Below are 5,967 nucleotides of genomic sequence, written 5' to 3'. Positions count from 1 at the left end.
GAACTGACCGAGGACGAGAATATCTCTCTGAGCAATTTAAAAGGCTCTGTGATGAAAAAGGAATCAAAAGACAGTTGACGATGCCGAATACGCCCCAGCAAAATGGCGTGGCGGAAAGGAGAAATCGAACACTGCTTGAGATGGTTAGGTCAATGATGGCGCAAGCAAACCTACCAATTTCTTTTTGGGGGGATGCACTTTTGACTGCTGCCTACATTCTTAACCGAGTGCCCTCCAAATCAGTAACTTCCACCCCATATGAACTATGGACCGGCGAGAAACCCAATTTGAGTAACTTGCGGCCATGGGGTTCAACGGGTTTTGTTCACAATCTTTCTCATAAGTATGGAAAGTTAGGCCCTAGAGGGAAGAAGTGTATCTTTATAAGGTACTCAAAACACTCTAAAGGGTATGTATTAATAGGTGAACAATCTGATGGAAGTGTGATTGAGATTGAGTCACGAGATGTGGATTTCATTGAAGATGAGTTTCCAAGTAGAGGTGAGGTTGATAGGAGTTTAGAACTTCATGAGATTGTAGAACAAGAAGAAAGTGCTCCAAGGAATTTAGTTGAGAATGAGGAAGAAATTCTTCAAGCTCCTACAAATTATTTGAATCCGAGTGGGAGCACATCACTTGTCAATCAATCACAACAACCTCAGCCGCGTAGAAGCACACGCGAAAGTATTCCCCGTCGTCGTTTTGAGATTGAAGGGGAAGCTTTTATGGTAGCTCCGCATGATGATGACGAGCCTAGGACAATTTATGAGGCTCTCTCATCTTCTACAAAAGATGAGTGGATGAAAGCTCTTAATGATGAGATTGAGTCTATGAAGATTAACCAGGTCTGGGATCTGGTTGATCTACCAATAGGACGTAAGACTATTGGGAACAAATGGGTTCTTAAGGTCAAACGCAAGTCGGATGGATCAATAGATAAGTACAAAGCTCGCTTAGTGGCGAAATGATATACCCAACAGGAAGGTATAGACTATGAGGAGACTTTTTCACCAGTGGTGAGGTTTGCCTCAATTCGCCTGATTCTAGCTATAGTAGCAAACATGGATTTGGAACTCTACCAGATGGACGTTAAGACAGCATTTCTCAATGGAGAACTAGATGATGAGATCTATATGGATCAACCAACTGGTTTTGTGGTCAAAGGTCAAGAGCGCAAAGTGTGCAAGCTCAAACGATCTATATATGGCCTAAAGCAATCATCTAGACAATGGTACCTCAGATTCCATCGAGCCATTCTCTCGAATGGGTTTACGATGATCACAGAGGATCATTGTGTTTATGTCAAAAGGTCTAAGAAGAGTTTCATTATGTTGTCATTATATGTTGACGACATACTACTAGCTGGAAATAATAAAGGGTTGATAGTCGCCACAAAAGAGTGGTTATCCTTCAATTTTGAGATGAAGGATATGGGTGAAGCAGAATACATTTTGGGAGTTAAGATCTACAGAGATCGCTCAAAGAGACTTTGTGTTTGTCTCAACAGACTTACATAAAGAAAGTCCTCGAGCGCTTCCTAATGAATGGATGTAAACCCATTGACACCCCTGTTACAAGGAGCGAGAACTTGTCTAAAGTGATGTGTCCTAAGACTCAAAAAGAAAAGGAAAAGATGGCTCGTGTCCCTTATGCTAATGCTGTGGGTAGTCTGATGTACGCAATAATGTGTACTCGACCTGACATATGCTATGCAGTTGGCATAGTGAGTAGATTTCAATCAAACCCCGGACTAGCTCACTGGAAAGCGGTCAAAAGGATTATGCGATATCTCAAGGGAACTGCGGACTATGTGCTGTGCTATCAGGGTTTAGATTTGCAGCTAAGAGGTTACAATGATGCCGATTGGGGCAGAGACCTAGATGAGCGCAAATCAACCACTGGGTATGTCTTTCTGCTCAACCAAGGCGCCATTACGTGGAGCAGCAAGAAACAACCCTGTATAGCTCTATCCACCATGGAGGCAGAATACATAGCTTGTTCTGCAGCAGTTTAAGAAGCTATTTGGTTACGGAGGTTCCTCAAGCATTTAGACATTGGCACAGATACTTCAGATCCGGTGACAATATTCTGCGACAGCATGGCAGCTCTCGCATATGCTAAGGACTCAAAGTATCATGGAAGAACCAAACACATAGTTATCAGATATCACTACATCAGAGACATGATAGCGCAAAAGGAAGTGGTTCTGAAACATCTTTCTACGAGTCGCATGGTTGCTGATCCCTTAACGAAGCCTATAGCAAGAGATGTCTTCGAGGCTCATGTTAGGAATCTAGGACTGCGTAGACTATAAATGTAATTTGTGTTTCAAATGACATAAAGATGTAACATTTCCTTTGGGATATTAATACAATATGATTCAGTTCTTGTCTTTATCGTATTGTTTTTAATACACATACACAAGATATGTCAACAGGCTTAGATCGGCTCACTCACACGAGCGATCGCCTCTAGCGCTTAAGTAGCGAGTAGAGATGAGACATTGTGTCCCTAGGTACTTGTCCAAAGGGATAAGTTGGTTGACACAAAGTTGTCGCCTTAGTGGGAGCTAAGATGAGGTCCATTGATAGAACTATGCATGGGTTACCCCACCATCCATGTAACCTGTAGTAAGCCAGATGTGAGTTCCTCTTTGACACCTTGGAGACGTGCAAATTGAGGAATTCGGGTTAGACGCTTAAGGAGCGGCTAGACTGAGATCTGTACGGTGTTGATATAGACATATGCTCTTTGAGAAAGAGAAATCCACCGTAGCATGTGTTTCATACTATATGTGCTTATACGACCATATGAGTAAGTGAGTAAAATGTTTCCCTCTTTCTCACTGTGTGAGTCTCATTTCTTAAAAAATGTCATTTACTTTTGACTATGTCACGAGATGGAGGTTGTGATGTTTGCTACTTTGGCATACTGTCTATGGCCATGATTGATACGGTCTAAAGAGGCATTATTGGGAAAGCAGTTCAACCAAAATTGAGTGATATGAGTGTAAAGGGAAGACTATTCGATATCGTATCTTCGATAGTGTTTGCTGACGTCATACAAATGACGCTACATCTTGGTAGCGGCTAAAGGTTGTGAACACATTGAAATATTTGGAGGTAGTCAAACATTGTTCTGAGTTTTTTTTAACTCAAGAGAGTTCGAAAATGCTTGATCTTGATGTGACTGAATAAGTCTAGGACATGACCAGACACTTTAGGGATGTTACTATGCTGGTCTTCTCTGGGAGAGATTTGGTGTATGTACTCCCTCCTTTCTACAGATGTGCTTGGTGGTCGCACGGCCTATTTATTTGTATGAACAAGATTGAGAACATTAGAGAGATGCTGACCTGGGGTCATGCCCACTGTGTGCGAGTGGGAGATATTAGATGGAGGGGCGCCCACGTGGGGCTGACCCCTCCTGCTGGTAACGCATGGCTTTAAGCCATGCGTTACTTGTAACGTATGTAACGCATGGCTTAAAGCCATGCGTTACTGCCGTTACACAAGGCAATTGAAGGCTGGCCTTTATGGCCAGCCGTGCATAGGAGGACTATATATAGTCCTCCTCAATTGTGTTTTTGTCACCCATCTAAAAAAAATTGGACAAAAGACTCTCTCTCTTTTTGTTCTCTCTTGATAAAATACTTAGGCTGTGGATTTGTAAGTGTTACTCTAGTTCTATACTACGTAGTACACTTTCGCCACTAAGAGGAAACGCTTAGAGTTTATCAATCTGGAAAAACTTGTGGAGCAATTCTTTAAGCTGAGCTTGAGGTACTTTTCCGCTGTGCATTCTAACAAATATAAAAAATAATAAATAAAGAAAGGCTTAAAAAATCAAGTCGGATGTAATTTGAACGAGACCAAGGAATCAGAATCCCTCGACTCCCGTCGCCCTCTCCTCGTCGTCTTTTTTTTTTTGGATTACTTATATATATTTGAGTTTTGTTCAAAGGAAAATGTTAGTTATATCGATGTTGTAATAGAAGTAGTAAACTTGGAAAGTCTATATGTATGTGAAAGCTATTTATATTTGTTGAAAGGCTGAATAAAATTAAGTCGGATGTAATTTGAACGAGACCAAAGAATCAGAATCCCTCGACTCCCGTCGCCCTCTCCTTGCTATCTTTTTTTTTTTTGGAGTTACTTATATCCACTTGGGTTTTGTTTAAAGGAAAATGTTACTCATATCGATGTTGTAATAGAAGTAGTAAACTTGGAAAGTCTATATATATGTGAAAACTATTTGTATTTGTTGAAAGGTTGAATAAAATCAAGTCGAATGTAATTTAAACGAGACCAAGGGATCAGAATCCCTCGACTCCTGTCGCCCTCTCCTTACTATCTTTTTTTTTTTTTTTTTGGGGGTTACTTATATCCACTTGGATTTTGTTTAAAGGAAAATGTTAGTCATATCGATGTTGTAATAGAAGTAGTAAACTTGGAAAGTCTATATTTATGTGAAAGCTCTTTGTATTTGTTGAGACTTAGAAATTCTATGTATGTGAAAGCTCTTTGTAAGCTTGAATATTATCATGTATAAATTTCCAAGATGGATGGACTTGAATATACTGAAAGTCTAGTCCTTGTCTTTTCTATCAATGATGGATGGAGTTCAATATCTTGAAAATGTGTAAATTTATCTTTTGCATATGTATTGAATAACAACCGATTTACTTAATTAAATGAGTCAAAGAACATTCATTACAAAAATCCCTTTACAACAAAGGATTCAAAATACTTTCATTAAAGATAGGAGTAATGTTACAAAAGCCCAACAACATTCATTACGAAGTGTTCAAACTTAACTCATTTACTAAAGCACCTATGCTGTACAAACGTGCAACAGGTGTGCAAAACATTTTCATTACAAAAAGCACCTATGCTGTACAACACTTTCAAAACACTTCATTCACTACAAGAGCTATGGTTTTTTGATATAAAAAATTTTGTTTCAAAAAATCCCAATTTCATCCCAAATTAGTTTTGGAGACGAAAAATTTTTGTCTCTATTTTGTCTCTAAAAGACAGTCTCAACAGGTTTTTGGAGACGAAATTCAATTTTCATCTCAAAAAATACTTTTAGGAATGAAATTTGGTGGAACCAGTCGAAACTGTTCGAACGAGAATTTTTTTTTAGACGAACCAATTTCATCTCAAAAAATTGTTCAAATGGAATATTTGTCAGTTCAAACCGACCCGTCCATTCGAACAAATTAAAATTTTGATTCGAACAAATAACCATATTTGATCCTGTTCGAACGAACGGAGTGTTCAAACCAATAAATTTTGTTCGATTGACTTTTGTTCGAATATAATTATGTCCGTTCGAATAAACATTTTATTTTGTGAAATTTTGTCTGTTCGAACTGTGTTTTGAAAATTAATGTTGTTCAAAGAAATATTTTATTGTTCGAACGTCCGTATGGACTGTATTTCTCATTTGTCGTTCGAATTGGTTCTTTTCTGTTCAAATGGGTCCATTTTTGTTCGAATAGATTTATAAATGGTAATTTACCGTTCGAACGGTATTAATCATACATAACATAATTTAATTAATTAAAAATACCATACTAGTATTACACAAATTTCAAAAATCAATTGTTCAAATGTTTTGGAACATAATAATAGAAAAGATAATAAAAGAAAAAATAAATTTTAAGATTGTAGTGGTGGTATAGAGTTTTGGGACATAATTGACTGCAGCTGTTCAAGCGCAGTTTTTTGTACCTCCATCCACAGTCTTCTCTGCATGTTCTCTTCTAATCTCGCCTCAAGATCCGCTGCTTGATTTAATTGGGTCAGCAACTCTTTTCTCTTAGATCTCAATCGTTCAATCTCAAATGTTGATTCCTCCAATTCCTTAGTCTTGTCGTCATTCGATCTGGCTCGAGAAAATGATGATGATGCTGATGATGGCTTCACGCAACGTCCTAAGCCCCTCAAATATCCAGAACGT

The sequence above is a fragment of the Juglans microcarpa x Juglans regia genome, chromosome 8D, assembly GCF_004785595.1.
Source record: "Juglans microcarpa x Juglans regia isolate MS1-56 chromosome 8D, Jm3101_v1.0, whole genome shotgun sequence".
Lineage (NCBI taxonomy): Eukaryota > Viridiplantae > Streptophyta > Magnoliopsida > Fagales > Juglandaceae > Juglans > Juglans microcarpa x Juglans regia.
The sequence above is the reverse complement of the archived record's forward strand: the minus strand, read 5'-3'. Positions refer to the sequence as shown.